At 41.6% G+C, this 22287-nt stretch overlaps 1 long non-coding RNA gene across 1 annotated transcript; it reads right to left on the bottom strand.

The window, feature by feature from the left end:
- Positions 1-4294: 4294 nt before the first annotated feature.
- LOC131828170 (uncharacterized) lies at positions 4295-21978 on the bottom strand. Its single transcript, XR_009352265.1, has 3 exons — positions 21730-21978; positions 5386-5457; positions 4295-4391 (listed from the first exon to the last, which is right to left on the bottom strand). It is a non-coding gene; the product is annotated as an uncharacterized LOC131828170 (long non-coding RNA).
- Between the last annotated feature and the right edge of the window lie 309 nt (positions 21979-22287).

Here is a 22287-nt window from a genome sequence, read left to right as displayed (position 1 = left end):
GTAATGCTCAGGTTGTGGGCATTGTATGATAATTTTGTTGGTTAATAGTGTAAATGATTTTTTAAGTCTTTAAGGAAATCAGTGATGATAGTAAACAAATCATTCAATATTTTTCTTGCAGCTATAGGTGTTTCTTCTTTTATTCAATATCTATTTTCCCAAAAAGGTGCTTGTAGGTCAAGTCTTATTTTAAATGTTCTCAGGGTGCTCACCAATGGAATGCCCAATGAATCCTTCTGAGGCTACCCGCATGCCGATATATTTATATACCAACTTCATTGTTTTACAGGTTTCTATTTAAATTTTATCACTTCCTTTAGAGCACAATACACTTGTAATTTATACTATTTTTTAAATATTTTGAGTGTCCAGAAATGGATCATTGACATTAAACATTCACGCTCTATTTAAAAGTCAACTCCATGTCATATTCTTTGAGAAGGTCACTAACGAATAAGACTAAGTCTGGGACTCCATGAACCGAGATGAGAAAGATCCAGCATTTTCTTTTGTCAGTCATGACCTCAGTCTTTATAGGAGCAAATATTTCTGATGAATCCAGTTGAAGAGATGAAATGTGAATGCTATGAACCTAAGAGGCAAGGAGTTTGGATGGGGGCAACTGAATCATTCTCTTCTTGTAGGGCAAGTGTTCGCTCCAGGAAAATGAATACAAGCTATTGTAGGACAATGTATAGTTTAAGGGAGACTCAGTTTAAGGGAGGCTCTTTAATTTTACGTAGGAGGTGGATGGTTCTCTTTTCTATGACTCTGTTTTCTATGATCACTTTTGCTGGATTTCTTATGTGTCTACCTTATAGCTTCCAGTCGCATAGGCACACCCAGGAAACCAATGAGTGAGATGTCACAGTGGGCTCCAACTCTTCAGCCTGTGGTTGCAGTGTTCTTGGACCTCTTTGCTCTGTCTTGCCCCCCGGCCTTCCTCCAATGTGTCTGTAGTTTCCAGTTTTCCTCTTCACTTTGATGGCAAGTTGAAGTTCCAGTGCTCTCTCTGGGACACCTGTGGCTCTTCCAGCCCCAGACGGTTTCTGTGACCTTGCTCACCAGGCAAGTTCCCCTCCTGACAACTATGTAGGCTCCTCTGCAGGAGATCAGTTGATTTCAATATACTGTGAAGACCAAAGGCCAGCATTAGGAAACTCCTAGGACTATCTAAACCAGTGATTATGAAAACCAAAAAGTTGTCCTCTTCCCGGATGCATAGCAGCAGAGCATGTGTGACCGAAGCCAAGAGCACACATTGCTCAGGTATTTAGGTTGTGAGTCAGTCAGACCTGAGCTGGACTCCACTCTCCCCTGTGTGTTTATGTGATCTGGGCATTAGCCGTACCGTAGGTGTGATGGCTGGACATATCAGAGGGTTATTGTGAGGATCAAGTAGACTAATGCCTGTGAAGCACATACTTGGCATGTAAGCAAGGGACTTCATTCTCACATGGTGAGAATGGTGTCATCCAACCCATTCTACCGCAGAGAGAAGATGGCCTGATGGCGGCCCTTTTGAGAGGCATCATAAATTAGAGGTTATGAGCATAACTCCTTGCCTAGGCGGCTCCGGGGGTTAAAGCCTCTGCCTTGGGCTCAGGTCATGATGTCAGGGTCCTGGGATCAAGCCCCGCATCAGGCTCTCTGCTCAGCGGGGAGCCTGCTTCCCTTCCTCTCTCTCTGCCTGCCTCTCTGCCTACTTGTGATCTCTGTCTGTCAAATAAATAAATAAAATATTAAAAAAAAAAAAAAAAGCATAACTCCTGGGGTCTCATCACCTGGATTCAAATCCCAATGCTCATTACTTTGTTCATCTCTTAGTGTTAACTCAACTTCTATACATCTTGGTGTCCTCTTCTGTAAAATGGGGAGAATGAAAAAGGAGGAGGAGGAGAAGAATATCTAGTTCTTGGGTTGTTGTGAGGTGTAAATGATTTAGAGCATATAAAGTCAAGGGACATATGCCTCCCAATGTGATGCATTGAGAGAAGGAGCATTTCTTCTGTGAGACTCTCAATAAAAAAACATACAAACTAAAGTTCATCAGGAAGAAACAGTAAACAACCCTAAACTAAGGAATGCTCCAAAAAATAACTTCTTTGTACTCTTCAAGAAGGTGAATGTCGGAGAAACTGGGTGGCTCAGTCAGTTAAGAGTCTGACTTTGGCTCAGGTCATGATCTCCAGGTCCTGGGATCCAACTCCAAGGTGAGCTCCTTACTCAGTGGGTAGTACGCTTCTTCCCCTGTCCCTGCTCCTCCTCCTGTTCATGTGCTCTCTTTCTTCACTCGCTCTCTCTCAGATAAATAAACGAAATCTTAAAAAAAAAAAACAAAACAGAAAAGGCAAGTATTATGAAAGACAGACAAAGATCCAGATTGAAGGAGAAGACAGAGACATGATAACTAATGCAATGTGGGATCCCAGATTGTTTTCACCAGTGGCAGTACTAAATCTGATTCAGGTCTGGAGGTTAGGTAACAGTGTTATAACTTTGTTAAATTTTTGAGTTTGGAAATTGTACTTCAGTTACTTGAGAGAATGCTCTTGTTTTTAGAAAATGCTCACTGAAGTATTTAGGAGTAAAGAAGAATTTTGAAAAGTATGTAAAGTCCTTAGAAAAATGCCTGGCACTTAGCAGGACATGAGTGTTCCCTGTTATTTGCTAACTGAATTTTTTCCGGTGCCGAATTCCATTCAGTATCAAACAGTGTTATTGTGGCCTTCATTAACAATGTTGCAGGAAACTGGCTAATCTCACTGCTATTTTCTTTTCCTGTTTCTCTGCCTTTGGTTTTAGATCTTATGCAGTCCCAGAAAATGCAGAAGAACTACAAGGAGTTTCCTTTGCAGACTTAACATCTCTCCATTCTTGTTGCCCTCTGTGTAGAAATTGGCTTAGGAATGGCCTCACGACCCAAATCAAGCTAATCACTCCAATCCCAGTTAAGCTTGGGTTTAACTATTGGTAAAGAGCCATTCTCTGCTGACCTCCCTAAGTTGTGGGACCCAAGCCTCAAACTGCTGGGGGGAGCTTTTGCTACCACATCGGACATGGGAAATGGCTAACAATCTAAGGTTAGACAGAACAGAACCATGAGTTGGAAATACAAAGAAATGATGCCCTTATTTGAGCATCTGAGCCCAGCTATGCTTTCAAGAATCTGTGCTTTTTGTTACGTGAACCAGGGTGTGTTCTTGAATCCGTTGGGGTTAAGATCCTTCTCTTGCCCAGATGAGGATCCAGAATGACATGGGGCCTGTGTGTCTTGTGTTACTATTGATTCCATGGCTCCCATGTGATCCTGGATGGCGGGCCCCAATGCCTTGGGTAGCTAGTACTTGGAATGCTTGCATGGGTGACATTTCTTGCTTTTGAGTGGGTCAGAGGTCCGGCTGTGTTCCTACAGGCCCTGCAGAGAATCCTCTGGTTGACTGCTCTTGTCCTACTTCTCTCTCTGGATGTCTACTTTTTCTAATTGCCGACAGCAAAACAGTTGCTGTGCGTAAACCTCTTTTCATTTGTTCCGTCCAGGACCATGGTTCATCTGCTTCCTTTTCCTTACAAAAACTCTGCTTTGGGGATTAGAAGGGTTTACTCCTGGCTTGAAATTTGTTTTGCTTCAGGGCATTTTGTTTTGTTTTTATTTATTTGTTTTAAAGATTTTTATTATATTTATTTGTCCGAGAGAGTGAGAGAGAGAGATTGAGCAAGCAGGGGGAGTGGCAGGCAGAGGGAGAGGGAGGCAGAGGGAGAAGCAGGCTTCCTGCTGAGCAAGGACCGGATGCAGGACTCAATCCAATGACCCTGGGATCAAGACCTGAGCGGAAGGCAGATGCTTATCTGATCAAGCCAACCAGGTGTCCCAGCCTCAGGGCATTTTAAATAACACTGCAGATCTGTAGTAGATACTCTCTGTTTTGTTTAAATTTAGCTGAAAACTCAGAGGCCTGTGAGGCTCCAAAAGGATGAGATTTGTAGAAGTGCTTCATGAACTTGGGGGGATGAAAAGGGAAAGAGAGTCTCAGCATGAAGGCCTGAGGTTCAGAATTTAACATCTATGATCAGGGATGGCCCAGACCAAAGTTGTCAAACAATTAAGTGTCTTTGGAGCCCAACCCTTTCCGAGTTCAGTGGCTCAGCTCTCCCCTCCCTCTGTTCCCTCCAGGTGTTTTCTTGCCCATCAATCCTCTGACACTGACTGGTCCTCTTATCATTTTCAAGTGGGTCTCTCCTCCCCCCCCCCCCCCCCCCCCGCCTGCCCGGCACCACCCCAACCCCACCACTTACCTTGACTGCTGGAAATGACATTCCTCATCCCTGGGCCAAACTGCCCACCTACTGAGTCCCCAGTGTCTTAGTGGCCATTATTCCTGGTCGCCAAGCTAGAACAGATAGGCATTTCAGAGGTTTCAGATCATGTCACCCTTCCATATGAAGTGCCCATGCCCCACTGCCTCCCCCAATCTGGCCTCAGTTTCCACCATTTATAGTCCTCTGCCCCTGCAGGCCTGGGCTCCAGCCAGATGGGACTTCCTCTCTTCCTCACACCAGTCTCTGATCGTGGCTTCACATTTTTTACTTCTGTGACCTTTGTCACACAATTCCCTTTTTTGGCATACTTTTATCCCTATCTTTTCCTGTCAGTTCTCTCCATAACTCAAGGGCACCTGGACCCTATTCTACCGCTCAGTAAGGATACTCTCTTTGATTTTTTTTTTCCTTAAGATTTTATATATTGGCAGGACAGTCGGGGGGAGGGTGGAGAGCACGAGCACACAAGCAGGGGAAGCAGGCAGAGGGAGAGGGAGAAGCAGGCTCCCGCCTGATGTGGGACTCCATCCCAGGACCCTGAGATCATAACCCAAGCCAAAGGTAGATGCTTAACTGAGTGAGCCACCCAGGCCACCTTCAGTAAGGATATCCTTGAGACCCCTTGAACTAACCCATCCCCTAGTCTATGGCTTGTCATTGCATTTGTCACATTCTAGCTTGTGGGATGGTCATTCATTTCATGTTTCAAGTTCCCCACTAGAATTTTCTCTAAGGGTCCAGGTTTGTCTTACTTCTATTTGCAGAGCAATGCAGTGAAGTGGGTATGATCATGGGCTCTGGAGCCGGGTTGCCTGGGTTTGAGGTCTGGTTCATCCACTGTATGACCTTGGGTATTATACTTAACATTTCTGGTTTCTATTTTCTGAGTAAATGGGAATAATAACAGCCCTTGCCCCATTGGATTGTGAGGATTAAATGAAATAATATATCTAGAGAAACAGAATAATGTGCTGCAGAGCATAGCTATTCCCAGGATTAGCTACCATCATCATCATCATCATCATCATCATTGTCTTACTCTCATTCATTCAACGAAACACTCACAGTGTGCAGACACTGTTCTAAGCAGTGGGTTACAGTGATGGGCCAGGTTGGGTCTCTTCCCTTGTGAGGTACCTGTTGGGAGAAGCGAGAAAAGATGCAAGCAGATGAGTGGACAAATAGATGGTCTAAATTCAGATAGTGATAAAGCAGAGAAGTGATAAGTGAAAAGATGACATGATAGAGTATTGGAGGCTATGGGATGTATTTTTGATCACTGTTAAATGGTACAACTGTAGATGTCTTGCATAGTCTCAATGTTCAGAAATGTTTGGGAAACATGAATAGATGAATAAACACTGAATTATAGTATTTCCCAGGGGCTGTGTTTATTCTCATCCATACTGGAATCTTGAGCAGCTCTTAGGATTCAATGGATTATAGGCATGACAGAAGATGGGTGGGAGAAGGATACTCTGAGACCTGTTCTCCGTCTCCCTCCTTCCCTTTCATACCCTGTGGTTCCCTGGATCTCAGGTCAAGTCTGAGTTCTGATGAAATGGTCCTTAAGTTCAGCTCTTTGGTTCTGGCTGTGTCACAGCTCCATCCAACTGGCTTAGGTCTCACCAGTTGGAAAGCAAAGGGGTAAGGTGCTGCTTTCTGAGCTGTGGAAGGAGCATGGCCAGAAAGGTACCCTTCTTATTTATTTACTCAGTCCCACAGAGCGTGGTAAGGATGTGTTCCTGAAAATCAGAACCAACTTTATGCAGAATGGATAGAACCAGCCCCCTTCCTCCACTGTGTAGCATACCTGGAAGGTTTTCTCCCCTAAAAATCACCTTCATGGAATCTTAAGAGCTTATCTTCTTAGGGCATTCATGACAGTTTTTATAACTCAGATGCCTTTGGGAGAGATCACACTTTCAATTGCAGGCAGCTGAGTTTCTCAGTTTCTAAGCAGAGAGCTGAGGGAAACAGACACAGGGCAGAGCATTTTGATATAGGAAGAATGTATCAAGAGTATGAAATGCTCTGGGAGCATTGGTGGCATCTCAGAGAGGGAACACCAGACAGAACTCCCAGGGGTGAAGGAGGTCAAGGCCAGGAAAGAGCAAGTGTATGGGTAAGGACAAGATAAAGAAGGCAAGGTTAGTCTGTGTCACATCTGGTTTAAGCCTGCTCATGCTGTGAATGCAAGGCCTGAGGCCCCTGTGTTCAGAAGCTCTGTGTGAGCCTGGTACTGACACTGAAAACAATTTTATGTCCTTTACCCTTCTGAAGTAGTTCCTCACGCAGTGGGAAAACCATATTTAATTATGAGTCCTGATGACACATTACCTATCCCAAACTGTCATCCAGTCCATTCTGGGTGTAGCAAAGCTAATTTCAGCTGGTATTCTTAGTATGGCCATACAGGGTGTTAAAATGCTGAAATATTCGAATTGCTGACATTTCTGGGGAGGATGGCAGAGTAGGAGGGCCCTAAACTTCTCTCATACCATGGATACAACTAGATAACTAGATACAGCTAGATAACTTCCAATCCAAGTAAACAACCCAGAAAACAACCCAAAGACTGGCAGAACAGACTCTCCACAGCTCAGTGTATAGAAGAGCCTGGAACAAAGAGGGTAGGAAGGATAGAGATCCAGCTGGGAGCAAAATGGATCCTTATAACAAGCACCCAGATATAGAGAACACACTGAGAGAAGACAAATCCCCTTAACATTTGGCTTTGAAAACCAGAAGGGCATACTTTCATGAATTCTCAAAATCTGTGGCGCTCAACACCCAGAACTTCAAAAATCAGCAGGCCCTGCTTTGGGGGAGATGGAAGAAGAAAGGAACCTGAGTCCTTGCTTTTAAAGGAGACAATACAACAAATAGCCCCACAGAGATACAGCATAGAAGTAGCAGTTTGAAAAACACCTGGGCGATATGGGAGGGAGAACTTGTTTACTAATCTCAGAGCATGTGCTTGGAGGGGCAGGGATCATCAGAAGACTTCTCCAGGGATGAAGGAGCTGGCTGGCAACATTTCCGTCCCCTCTGCACAGCCAAGATACATGGACAGCTGCAGGAACCAGTGTAGGGCCAACACTTGCTACCTAACTTGCTAACATGCACCCCCCACACCTTTGTTCTCCTGAAGATGTGCCCCTCCACCCAGGCTGTGGCTCCAGGTCCTCTCCCATAGCAAACCCTCACAAACTTGCTAATGCTGCAAGCCCTCCCTTCTGCATTTTCTGTGGACTTGTCATCTTTGGTAAGTCCTTGTCCGGAGCGGTCCAAAGTGGTTTCACAATCCTGGCAGTGTGCAAACAGTCCTGACAGGGGTCAGCACCATTCCAAAGTGACTCCTACCCCAGGAAGAGGGGAAGGTAACCACACACACACACCAGTCTGATTGCAGCAATGGGCTGGGGGCAGATATCTGACTGCAGGTCTGGTCTATCAGCAAAAATTTTTCAGGGTCTAACACAAGGAAAGCATCCTGCAGTTCAGTGCTACTTCATCTTTGATAAACACATGGTCTGACTCAACTCAAGCCAAAGGTAACCCCAGGCTGGCCCACTAACACCACAGGGACCAAACCTTGCCCACAATAGGCAAAGAGAGCCATTGCAAATGAATGGACTAAAGGCAAAAGCAATTCAGTCACAGCAGTAGGGTGAAAGAAACACAAAGGAGACACACCTCAAGTGCCAAGTTCTGATGAACAGATCAGAGGGCACCACAGGAACTCTTCCTCATAAAGTCACTACTCTTAATAGCCGCGGATGTAGCTGACCTTCCTAACACATGAACCAGACACAGAGATTTAGACAAAATGAAGAGAGAGAGGATATGTCCCAAACGAAAGACCAGGACAAAATCACAGCAAGAGAGTTAAATGAGAAGGAGATAAGTAATATGCCTGATAGAGGATTTAAAGTAATGATCATAAAGATACTCACTGGACTTGAGAAAAGAGTGGAAGTTTCATTGAGACCCTTAACATAGAGACAGAAAACATAGTAAAGGACCAATCAGAGATTAAGAACTCAATAACTGAAATGAAAAATATGATAGATAGAATAGATAGTAGACTAGAAGAAGCAGAAGAATGGATAAGTGACACGGAAGACAGTAAAGAAAAGCAAGCTGGGCAGGTGGAAAAAAATAATGCAAAGTGAAAACAGACTTATGGAACTCACTGACACTATCACACATAATAACATTCACATTATAGGGACCCAGAAGGAGAAGAGAGAGAAAAGGGGGTGGAAAATTTATCTGAAGAAATGATCATTGAGAACTTCCTGAATCTGGGGAAAATAACAGACATCCAGATCCAAAAGGCACAGAGAGCCCTCAACAAAATCAACCCAAGGAGGCCACACCAAGACACACAGTAGTCAAAATGGTAAAAAGTAATGACAACTGAAATAAGTCAAGGAGAGAGAGTCAATTATCATATGGTTTCACTTATTTGTGGAGCATAACAAATAACATGGGGAGATGGAGAAGAGAAGGGAGTTGAGGGAAATTGGAAGGGGAGGTGAACCATGAAAGACTATGGACTCTGAAAAACAACCTGAGGGTTTTGAAGGGGCAGGGGGTGGGAGGTTGGGGAAACAAGGTGGTGGGTATTAGGGAGGGCACGTAGTGCATGGAGCACTGGGTGTGGTGCAAAAACAATGAATACTGTTAAGCTGAAAAGAAATAAAACTAAACTAAAATATATAAAAAATAAAGTAATGGGGAAATAATCTAAGTATTTTAACATAAAAATATAATTCTACAGACCAGAATTTATAAACGGATATTCAATATCTTAAAAAAAAGTAATGACAAAGAAAGAGTTTTAAAAGCAGTGGGAGAAAAGAAGATGGTTATGTATAAGGGAAACTTCATAAGTCTATCAGGTGATTTTTCAGCAGAAACTTTACAGACAAAAGGGAGTGGCATGATTCAAAGTGTTAGGAGGAAAAAAATCTGCAGCCAAGAATACTCTATCCGGCAAGGCTATCATACAGAATAGAAGGAGAGATAAAGAGCTTCCCAGACAAACAAAAGTTAAAGGAATTCAATGCCTCTAAACCAGCCCTATAAGAAATGTTAAAGGAGACTCTGGAAAGCAAAGACCATGAACAGGAGTAAGAAAAATGAGAGGCACACAAGCAGTAAAATTCAGTGTACCTACAAAAAACAGTCAATGAATTCACAAAATAAAAGGATGTAAATTATGACACTATATACCTAAAATGTGAGGGCTGGGGGGAGAGGGATAAGAAATGGGTTCAAATTTAAGTGACCATCAACTTAATATAAACTGCTATATACATAAGATGCTATATAGAAACCTAATGGTAACCACAAATCAAAATCCAGTAATAGATATGCAAAAAATAAAGAGAAGGTCATCCAAGTATTTCACTAAAGAAAGTTAGCAAGCTGAGAGAAGATAGCAAAATAAGAAAGGAACAGAGAAGGGGTATCTGGGTGGTTTGGTTGATAAAGTGTCTACCTTCAGCTCAGGCTATGATCCCAGGGTCCTGTGATAGAGCCCCTCATCATGCACCCTGCTCTGCCCCTTCCTATCCCCAGCCCCACTTGCTCACTCTCTCTTTCAGGTAAATAGATAATTAAATAAAATCTTAAAAAAAAAAAGAGAGAGAGAGAGAAGAAAAGAGAATAGCTACAAAAATAACCATAAAATAGATATTAAAAAATGGCAACAAGTACCTACCTATTAATAATTGCTCTGAATATAAATGGACTAAACACTTCAATCAAAAGACATAGGATGACAAAGTGGATTAAAAAAACAAGACTCATCTATATGCTGTCTACAAGAGACTCATTTCAGACCTAGAGACACATGCAGATTGAAAATGAAGGGATGGAAAAGCATCTGTCATGCAAATGGATGTGAAAAGAAAGCCAGAGTAGCAATATTTATATTGGACAAAATAGACCTAAAAAAAAAAAACTGCAACAAGAAACAAAAAAGGACAGTATATAATCAAAAAGGGAACAGTCCACCAATACGATACAATGATTATAAATATTTAGCACCCAAAATGGGAGCATCAAAATACATAAAGCAGCAAAACAAAACAAAAAACCATAAAGGAAGTAATCAATAGTAATATAATAACAGTAGGATACTTTAACACCCCACTTACATTTACAGATAGATCATCCAAATGGAGAGTCAACAAGGAAACTGTGCTTTGAATAACACATTGGACTAGATGGATCTAACTAATATATTCAAAATATTCCATCCTAAAGCAACAGAATGCACATTCACACATTCTTCTCAAGGACACATGAAGCATTATCCAGAGTAGATCACATATTAAGCCATAAAACCAGTCTCAAAAAAAAAAAATCAAAGTCATAATTTTCCAACCACAATGCTATGAAACTAGAAATCAACCACAAGAAAAAAATCTGGAAAAAAAACCACACAAGTACATGGAGGTTAAATAACATGTTACTAAACAATGAATGGTCAACCAAGAAATCAAAGAAGAAATAAAAAAATACATGGATTCAAAAGAAAATGAAAACACAGTGGTCTAAAGTCTTTGGGATGCAGCAAAAGGTATTCTAAGAAGGAAGTTTATAACAATACAGGCCTATCTCAAGAAATAAGAAAAATCTCAAATAAAAACCTAACCTTATACCTAAAGGAGCTAGAAAAAGAACAAAACCCAAAACCAGTAGAAGGAAGGAAATCATAAAGATTAGAGCAGAAATAAACAAAACAGAAACTAAAAACAAAAACAAAACAAACAAAAAAAATCTCAAAACAAACAAACCAACCAACCAGTAGAACAGATAGATCAACCCAGGAGCTGATTCTTTGAAAAGATCAATGAAATTGATAAACCTTCAGACTCCTTTAAAAACAGAGAGAGAAAGAGAGCAGACTCAAACAAAATCAGGAATAACAGAGAAGTAACAATCAACACCACAGAAACACAAAGAGTAAAATGAGAATATTATGAAATATATATAACAACAAATTGGACAACCTGAAGAAATAGATAAATTCCTGGAAACTACAACCTCCCAAGACTAAATTGGGAAGAAATAGAAAATATGAACAGACTGATTATCAGCAATGAAATTGAATCAGTAATCAAAATACTCCCAAAAAACAAAAGTCCAGGACCAGATGGTCTCACAAGTGAATTCTACCAAACATCTGAAGAAGAGTTAATACCTTTTCTTCTCAAACTACCCCCAAAAAATAAAAGAGGAAAGTTTCTAAATTCATTCTGAGTCCAGCATTATCCTGAAACAAAACCAGATGAAGACACTTCAAAAAAAAGAGAACTATAGGTCATCTCTGATGAATAGAGATGCAAAAATCCTCAAAAAAATAATTAGCAAAATGGATTTAGGATCTAAATGTGAAAACTGAAAAAATAAAATTCCTAAAAGAGCATAGGGAGAAATTTCTCTGACATCGGATGTGGCAACATTTTTCTAGATCTCTCTCCTGAGGTGAGGAAAATGGAAGTAAAAATAAACTATTGTGACTACATTAAAAGAAAATCTGCAGAGCAAAGTAATCAACCAGTAAAACTAAACAACAACCTACTGAATGGGAGAAAATATTTGCCAATGACATATTCAATAAAGGGTTAGTATTCAAAATATATAAACAACTTGCACAACTCAACACCAAAAAACCCCAAATAATCCAATGAAAAGTGGGCAGAAGACATGAACAGATATTTCTCCAAAGAAGGCATTCAGATGACCAACAGACACATGAAGCAATGCTCAGTGTCCCTCATCACCAGGGAAATGCAAATTAAAACTACAATGAGAAAAAAAAAAACTACAATGAGCTATCACTTCACACCTGTCAGAATGGCTAAAATCAAAAACACAAGAAACAACAAGTGTTGGCCAAGATGTGGAGAAAAAGGAACACATGTGTACTGTTGTTGGGAATGCAAACTGGTGCAGCCACTGTAGAAAATAATATGGAGGTTCCTCAAAAAGTTAAAAAGAGAACTACCTTATGATCCAGTAATTGTGCTACTGGGTATTTACCCAAAGAATATGAAATACTAATTCAAAGGTATACATGCTCCCCATGTATTGCAGCATTATTTACAATAGCAAAATTATGAAAGCAACCTATCAACTGATGGAAGGATAAAGAATATACATATGTATATATGTATGCGTGTGTGTGTAATGGAATATAACTCAGCCATCAAAAATGACATCTTGCCATTTGCAACAACACAGATGGATCTAGAGAGCATATCACAAAGCAAAGTAAGCCAGTCAGAAATGATTTCACTCATATGTGGAATTTAAGACACAAAATAAACAAGATAAAAAAGAGAGAAACCAAAAACAGACTCTTAACTATAGAGAATAAACTGATGGCTACCAGAGGGAAGATAGTGGGGGGATGGGTGAAATAGGTGAAGGGGATTAAGAATACGCTTAACATGATTAATATTGAGTAATGTAAAGAATTGTTGAGGGTGCCTGGGTGTCTCAATGGGTTAAGCCTCTGCCTTCAGCTCAGGTCATGATCTCAGGGCCCTGGGATCAAGCCCCGCATCAGGCTCTCTGCTCAGCGGGGAGCCTATTTCCCCCCTGCCTCTCTGCCTACCTATGATCTCTCTCTGTCAAATAAGTAAATAAAATCTTAAAAAAAAAAAAGAATTGTTAAATCACTGTATTGCACACCTGAAACTGATATAACACTGTATGTTAAATGTGTGTAATTCAAATTAAATAATTTTTAAAATGTTGACACATTTCTATCATGGTTGGTAAATAGGAAAATAACTGCTTTCTGGCAAATACCCTTGCTTTACAAATATGAAATGCTTTGATACCTATGAATGCTGCACAAGTTAGCTATTATTCTGTACTATGCATTGAAACATTTAAATGTATCGGGTTAAACCATTTGCTACAAATCCACAATTTTTGTTATGTCTCAATGATGGGATAAAGTCTTCGTGCTGGGCTAGACAGGGCATAGGAGACCCCATGAGACCCCATGCTGACACACTTCACCCCACAAAAGTCCAGATGCCTGCATGCCTCAGTCTCCCATTTCCCTTTGTGAGGAGAAACAGGAAGAGGGAAGACAAAGGGAATGCCATAATAACTAAGCCCACAAGCTCTCCTCCACACCCACTCCATTCAGAACCAAGCAGAGCCTTAGTCCTGCAGAGACCCGTAGCAGTAGTTCAGAGAGCAGGTGCTAAGTGGTTTCTCCCAGATCTGGTGGCCCTGGAGTATCTGAGTGAGTGGAAGAATAAAGCCATCAGAGGAATTAACCCGAGGTAGAGGGCACTAGGACTGATTTCTCAGGGTCTGAGTGAGGACCAGGGCTTGGGTGTTGCGGGGAGTAGGCTGCATGGCAGAGCCTTGGTAACAGGTGGCAGAGCCTACAGGGTGGTAGCACCTGTAATGGCAGCAGAAAATTGGCCAGCATGACTCAAGAACTTCCTAATATATAGGGTTTTGGGGAACAAAATTCTAAAGTCTTTGAGTGATTTCAGGATGACATAAAATAATGGCTGTAGATAGAATTCATTTTTAAAAGGCAAAGGAAAAAGGTGCCTGAGTGGCTCAGTGGGTTAAGCCTCTGCCTTCAGCTCAGGTCCTGATCTGCCTTCCACTCAGCAGGGAAGCTGCTTCCCCCTCTCTCTCTGCCTGCCTCTTTGCCTACTTGTGATCTCTCGCTCTTTCTGTGTCAAATAAATAAATAAATAAAATGTTTAAAAAAACAACAACAGCAAAGGAAACAGTCAACAAAACAAAGAGGCAACCCACGGAATGGGAGAAGACATTTGCCAATGACAGTACAGACAAAAGGTTGACATCCAGGATCTATAAAGAAATTCTCAAACTCAACACACACCAAACAGATAATCATATCAAAAAATGGGCAGAAGATATGAACAGACACTTCTCCAAGGAAGACATACAAATGGCTATCGAACACATGAAAAAATGTTTATCATCACTAGCCATTAGGGAGAGTCAAATTAAAACCACATTGAGATACCACCTTACACCAGTTAGAATGGCCCAAATTAGCAAGACAGGAAACAACATGTGTTGGAGAGGATGTGGAGAAAGGGGAACCCTCTTTCACTGTTGGTAGGAATGCAAGTTGGTGCAGCCACTTTGGAGAACAGTGTGGAGATTCCTCAAGAAATTAAAAATAGAGCTTCCCTATGACCTTGCAATTGCACTACTGGGTATTTACCCCAAAGATACAGATGTAGTTAAAAGAAGGGCCATCTGTACCCCAATGTTTATAGCAGCAATGGCCATGGTTGCCAAACTGTGGGAAGAACCAAGATGCCCTTCAAGGGATGAATGGATAAGGAAGATGTGGTCCATATACACCATGGAGTATTTTGCCTCCATCAGAAAGGATGAATACCCAACTTTTGTGGCAACGTGGATGGGACTGGAAGAGATTATGCTGAGTGAAATAAGTCAAGCAGAGAGAGTCAATTATCATATGGTTTCACTTATTTGTGGAGCATAACAAATAACATGGAGGACATGGGGAGATGGAGAGGAGAAGGGAGTTGAGGGAAATTGGAAGGGGAGGTGAACCATGAGAGACTATGGACTCTGAAAAACAACCTGAGGGTTTTGAAGGGGTGGGGGGGGGTGGGAGGTTGGGGGAGCCAGGTGGTGGGTATTAAGGAGGGCACGTATTGCATGGAGCACTGGGTGTGGTGCAAAAACAATGAATACTGTTACGCTGAAAAGAAATAAAAACCAACAAACCAACCAAACAAACAAAAACAAAAGGGAAAAAAAAAAATATTAAAATTCTCTTTTTTCCTTTTACTAACCCCTTGAGGGCTTATTTTATTTCCTCTCAATGCCTTTTAGAGAACAGGATCTCCTTGTTGAACAAAGACTCCTACTCTGGGAACTGATAGGTGTTGGTTTATAACCCACTGGGTTAGCTTCACCACTGGGTTGATGAAGTAGCCTTTCCTCCACTCTTGCTGTGAACATTCATTGATGTCATTCATTTCAATATGTGGGTGGTTGAAACAAGTATCACCCCCCCCCCCTTCTTCTTGGTCTCTATCTGCTGGTGGGGGTGGAGTGGTAGGGAGATGACCATGTAGGGGTCATCTCTGATTTCCAGTCATCTACACTCGGAAGGCCAACAGGGCCACTTTTCCTCAACCCTTTCTCCTCCTCTGTGCACTGACCTCTTCTTGACCATCCCTGGGGCCCACCCATATATTTTCTCAGAGGCCTTAATTGAAAACTCATTCCAGGCTCAACAGTTTGAACAGTTAAGGGACCACTGTTGGGGGTGTTGGCATTTTGAAAGTTTTAACTTGTCAGAGAATCTGAGGCTTGGACAGGATGTTGGAGATTATCTAAGCCAAGGGTCAGCAAATTGGGCCAAATCTACTTTGACACCCAGGTTTGGAAAATTAAGTTTTATTGGAATACAAGGCCCATGCATTTATACATTTTTTTTGTGCTACAAAATGGGAACAGTGGTAAACTTGAGCAGTTGTGACAGGGAACACGTGACTCCCAAAGCCAAAGATATTGATTATTTACTCCTTTACAGAGAAAGCTTGCCAAGACCTGACCCAACTGAGCCCTGTTTACCTCCCTTACATGTGACCGATTCTTGAACATCTTCTATGACAGCTCACTTCCTAATACTCACCAGTTCCTTAATTCTAGAAAGTTCCTTCTTATGTTAAGTTGCAGTAGCTTTCTTGATTTTCCTTTTTCTACTACTTCACTAGAAAACAAAAAAGTCAGATAACCCCAAAGAGCTAATTTTTAATGGCAGAATTATAAACACCTTTACAGATAGATGAAAGTGAGAAAAAAAGGGGCTTTAGAAGTAATTATCTTTCAAACTGCACGACATAGGTATTTGCCTTTTTTCTGCCCACTTGCAAGATCTACCCTTGAAAATTTGGGGATTCAGTCTTAGAGGTTGAGTCAAATCAGTTTTTGGAGGTGGAAATAAAAACACAAGCTGCCCAGTTACATTTGAATTGCAGATAAAGAATGAACACTTTTTTAAAATGTAAGTTTGCCTCAAATATTTCATGGGATATGCATACCCCAAATAATTATTTGCTTTTTAACTGAAATTCAAATTTAACAGAGCATCTTGTGTTATTATTTAGCAAATCTGGCAACTCCATCCCCGAGTCCCATGCTTTCTCCCCTCCTGAAACTGAATTGAGTGCCTATGACCTGTATTCCCGGAGTGACTTGTACATCCATCTCCACCCACCCCTTCCTGAACTGTAAACTCTTTGAGGGCAGAGATTATGGCCAGTTCCCCACAGAATCCCCAGTGCCTTAGACAAGGTCAGACGTGTGGTAGACTTCAGTGTCTGCCAAATGATTCATGCCTAATTCCTGTTCCTTCCTCTCTCTCCACACCCTGCCCCAGGTAGGCAGCCACCCCAAGATCCAACTGAAAACCCAAGTATCTCTAACCTGAACCCCCAGATCTTGGCGTTGGAGAGGGAATACAGTAGTCCTGGTGTCAAGCTGGTGTCCCCGATGGATCTTCAGAACCAGGGGGAGCCAGGGCGGGTGGAAGGGGCGAGATGAAGAGCCAAGACCAGGAAGAGTAGGAAGGAAATAGGAAGCAGCAGGAGGTTGATCTGCATGCAATCTGCAGAAATTGTATCCCGGCCAAGGTGATTTCATTCCCTCCCTGGTGCACTTCTGTGATTGGGTGGAGCTGTTTTAGGGGACTGGCACTTGGTGGGCATGTCAAATTTTGCCTGAGGTTGGAAAAGGCAGAAATATCCCTCTGAGGCTTTTTGTCCCTCCAGGCTTTGTGGAAACACCGGAAGACCTTGTGTAGGTCTTGAATGTAGCAAATCTCTTTGGTATCCATATATATGGATATATATACACACATATATATATTATGGATATATATTATATTTATATATAATTTATCATATAAATTATATTAAAGAAATATAATTTATTTTATATATATATATATATATATATATATATATATATATTTTTTTTTTTTTTTTTTAAGTAGATGCCACACCAACTGTGGAGCCCAGCACAGGACTTGAATTTATGACCCTGAGTCATGATCCTGAGATCAAGACCTGAGGTGAGATTGAGAGTTGGACACTTAACAGACTGAGCCACCAGGAACCCTGGTATCCATATTGGAAATGAGTAAATATGTGAAAATAGATATTCATCTCTTTAGGGTTATTTTAATAAGAGCCAAGGAAAGCAAACAATACTAGCTGACCTAAGATAAAATCTAATAATTGACAGTATTTTGAAAGTTGATTTCATTACCATTATAAAGTTAGTAGAATGTGTTTCACATTTATACCTCATAGAATATGGCTGTGGGGTAAGTATTGTTTTCAAAGATTTTTGAGTGTGCATTAGATTTCTTTGTTTAAGGTATAAAAATGGATGAAGGCCCTTAGTCACATTTATACTAACGTAAAGTTATCAGGAAATCACGTGTTTTCAAAGCTTGTCAGCTGTTGGTCTTAAAACAATCAGTAAGACCAGATGAATTTAAATTTCATTAGGTCACATCATATTAATCAAATTTAAACATAACAATACTGAAGACAGTTTAAAAGAAAAAAACAAAACATAAGTTGCTTTTGCTTAGTTTGTAAAAGATCTTTTTCAGAGATTTCTCTGGATTTCTTACTGCAGCCACCCAGGTCAGACAGAGCAGAAGCAAGAGCCCTAATTTAAGAACAAGGTTCTTTTGAGAGGTTCAGACTAGGTCACTGGCGTTCAAAGAACAACGCCAAACAGAGCTTTTCTTTCTTTTTCTTTTCTAAAAATATTTTATTTATTTATTTGTCAGAGGAAGAGTGAGAGAGAAAGCACAAACTAGGGGAGCAGCAGACAGAGGGAGAAGGAAGCTCCCCACTGAGCAAGGAGCCCAATGTGGGACTCAATTCCAGGACCCTGAGATCATAACCTGAGCTGAAGGCAGAGGCTTAACAGACTGAGCCACCTAGGTGTCTCCCAACAGAACTTTTCTGACATTTCTAGACATTGCTAAAGTCTGGCAAAGAGAATAATTGATGTTCTGACCCCTGTATCTCTTTTCGATTCAGTTAAATTATGGTGTAGACCCACCATAAGAAAAGCCCCAGCCTGGGTCCCAGAGGTAATGACATACTGAAAGGCTTTGGGCTCTCAAGGAGTTGATAACTAGTTAATGGAGATTAGTGGGAGTACCCGACAGGCTCCGGGAGGTTCTTTGATTTCTTGCACTCCTCCCACAGCTCCCACTGCTCCCTATCAAATCTATCAGCAATTACCCTAAATCTACCGCTCTTTCTTCACCAACAGCATCTTGTTCCAAGACATAGACATCTTGCCTGGACATGAGCAGGGGCTGCCAATGGTCCTCTCAGTTCTATTCTGGGTCCATGGAGGAAGCTGAATAAGGTTTCCTAAAGACATCAGGTCCTATTCTTTGGAATCTGCATGTGTTACCTTATTTAGGAAAAAGGTCTTTGCAGATATGATGAAGTCAAGAATGCTGAGAGGAGAGATGATCCTGGATTATCAGGGCGGGTGCTAAATGCAGCCAAAAGTTTCCTTGCAAGAAAGAGGCAGAGGGAGCTTTTGTACATGCAGAAGAGAAGAAGGCAATGCGAAGACAGAGGCAGAGGTTGTAAGTGACACAGCCATAAGCTAAGGAATGCCAACGCCCACCAGAAGCTGCAAAGGCAGCTGATTTTTGGCCCAGCGCTACTGATTTCCTTCTTCTGGCCTCCAGAGCCATGAGAAAATAAATTACTATTTGTGATAAAAAAACAAATAGATAAAAATACATTAAAGTTTGTGCTCATTTATAATAGCAGCCTCAGGAAATTAACTTAGCCCCTTCAATCTCTTTTCTACACAGAAGTCAGACAGAACTTTTGAAGTTGCAAATCAGACCATGCCAATCTCTTGCTTAAAACCTATTCATGAATTATCATAAGATAATTATCACAATTATCACAAGTAAAATGAGTCCAAAGTCCCAGGGAGATATTTGTTGGACCACTGGGAAATCTGAATACGGACTGGATGTTAGATGATACTATGGAATTATTGCTAATTTTTTTTAATGTAGTAATGTTAATTGTGGTTATGCAGCAGAAGTTCTCTAGCATTGGGTGATGCATGCTGAAGTATTTAAGGGTGAAGTATCCTGCAAGTTACTTTCAAGCAGTTCTGAAAAAAACATATATTTTTGGAGTAGCCGGGTTGGGTGGCCCTAGCTCAGAGTGTGTCAGTCAGCTGTTGCTTGGGGCTGCGGTGGGAAGAAGGTGTTCTGAGGCTGGCAAGTTGCTGCTGGCAACTTGTTGGCTGTTCCTCTCCATGTGGGTCTCTCCGTGAGACTGTTGGAGTGTCCTTACAATATGGTGGCTAGCTTCCCTCAAAGCAAATCCAAGGACAAAGACAGAAACTGCAGTATATTTATGACCTACCCTTAGAAGTCATGAACCAACCATCACTTCTGTATTCTATTGTTCATACAAGCCAGCCCCAGGTCATTGTGGGAGAGACTTATTCATTGGTTAAGATTCATTGAGGTTAAGATCACTAGGATTCATATTGGATGTTGGCTACCAAACTGGGGGGAAAAAAAAATCAAACTTAATTAAATTCTAGCTAAACTTACTCTAGCTTATAAAGATCTGACTCTTCTCCCACATATTTTCAAATAACTCTTCTCCTTATCTGTTCTGTTGTAGGACATTGATCTTTCAGTTCCTTGAAAGTGCCAAATATATTCATGCCTCAGGGCCTTTGCACTACATGTGTCCTTTCATCAGCTGTGTTCTTTCTCCTCATTACATAGCTGAAGTTGGTCGAATCTCAGCTTAAATGTCACCTCCTCAGAGAGGTCCTGTGTTACAGATTGAATGTTTATTTCTCCCCCAAATCATATGTTGAACCTATTTTTCTAGTGTGCTGGTATTTGGAGGTGGCAGACTCCGGGAAATGATTAGGTTTTGAGAACAAAGCCCTCATGAATGGGAATAGTATCTTCATGAAAGAGACCACAGAGAGCTTCTTTATGCCTTCTGCCATGTAAGGACACAGAAAGAAGATGGCTTTCCATCCAGGAATCTGGCTCTCACCAGACAATGAATGAGCTGGATGGAACCTTGATCTTGGACTTCTCAGCTCCAGAACTGTGAGCAATAATTTTTTGTTGTTTATAAGCCCCCACAGCTTATAGATAGATAGATAGATAGATAGATAGATAGATAGTATAACAACATATACTAGCTTGAATGGACTGAGACATTCTCCCTCACCATTCATTCTGAAGTGGTTACCAAGTCCCTTGCTTTGGCTCCACCTCTTTTTAATTCTCTACTTGGCAGTTATTTGATATATTTTATATGTATTTGTTGTTGTGCTTATCATTTATGTTTCCCACTTATCATATAAATTCTGTGAACACTTTTCTGTGTTGATTATCCTTGGATCCCCAGTGCCTAAAATGCAGGCTGAAACATGTTGACACTTGGTGAAAACTTTTTGAATGGCAACCAAGGGGAGAAGTAAGTGCTCTAGCAGTAGTTTTAAAGTGTTGTGGGAGCCCAGAGGAGAGGACATTTTCCAGCCTCATAACCTTGACGTGTTGTTCAGGTAATTGCTTCCTGAGCTGTCCTATGGATGAGCCTGATGAACATCCCTTATGTGCTCTGTGACATGGTCCAATAAAACAGTCTTCTGACAGAGCCTAAAGGCTTACCAGTCTACCTGTCAACAATCATTCTTTCCTTTTTTAAACAAAATTTGAAACCGTCTAAAACCCACCTCGGCTCCCCTGCGGTCAGGCACAGCTGTATCCTTCACAGCCTCGCTGTGTGCTCATGGCCCCTCATTTCTCTTGTGCACCGCCCCTTCCTCACAGTTCATTGCCACTCACTGCCTCTGAGTGGTCAGGGATGCGGGGCAGAAGTTTCTTATGCTTTTCAGCCCACAAATACGCCTCTATTACGGGAATGTCAGCTGAATTCCTAAATTCTGATATGCCTCTGGAAGTTCTGGAGAGGAGTCCTTCTATAGTCTGCCTGTGGGTCCACATCTTATCCGTCTGACCTTACCCACGTTTTGTCCCTGAGGTATTTCCTCTTGCTCCAGCACACCAAGATGTGTAGATGCCTATTGTTTTTTTGCTAGACTCTGTAGGGAGCTCTGACAAGAGACCCTTGGGCTTAAAGTGGATCTGTGGATGACAGCATTGCATCACCCAGGAGCTTGTTGGAACTGGAGCTTCAAAGACCTCCTGCATCAGAATCTGCATTGGAACTCAATCCCCAGCCAATTCACGCAAGCATAACAGTATGAGAAGCACTGATGTAAAATTACCTTGGCGTTGTCTTCATCGGGTGCAAAGGAGCTGAGGCAGGTAGACTATCTGCCAGTCACTAGTTAGGGGCTGCTGCCGGGGGGGTGAATTCTTTCCAGGGTGACTGGTTTACCAAATGCACAGGCAGGTGAATCTGGGCCTGAGGGTGGTGCTGGCTGTTGGGAGGGAAAGCATACAACCAGGGGGAATGGAAAAGGGACCCTAGGGGGTGTGGGCAGAGTGTGGATTCTGCCCACCGCACCTTTCATGTGGGCAGATTGGATCCAATTTTATCATTCTCTGTTTTAGTCGCTGTTGCCCATAGTAACCTCCTTTTAGAGGAAGTGAAAACACTTGAAACCAAACCAAACATTCTCCCAGCTTGCATCCAGGTTGCCCGCTGAAAACAAGTGTGACCAGGTTAGAGGGGCAGGGAGAGACAGTCTTAGCCAAGCTGATTTCTTTCTCAAAAAAGTGAGTAGTTTTATTAAGAGTTTTTACAAAGCTGGTGATGTGTGGATATTTGTAGGTGTTTAATTGTGTTTTGGAAAATAGAGGATGTACATTTTTGAGGAAGT

The sequence above is a fragment of the Mustela lutreola genome, chromosome 3 (genome assembly GCF_030435805.1).
Source record: "Mustela lutreola isolate mMusLut2 chromosome 3, mMusLut2.pri, whole genome shotgun sequence".
In the NCBI taxonomy this organism is placed as follows: domain Eukaryota; kingdom Metazoa; phylum Chordata; class Mammalia; order Carnivora; family Mustelidae; genus Mustela; species Mustela lutreola.
The sequence above is the reverse complement of the archived record's forward strand: the minus strand, read 5'-3'. Positions and strand labels throughout refer to the sequence as shown.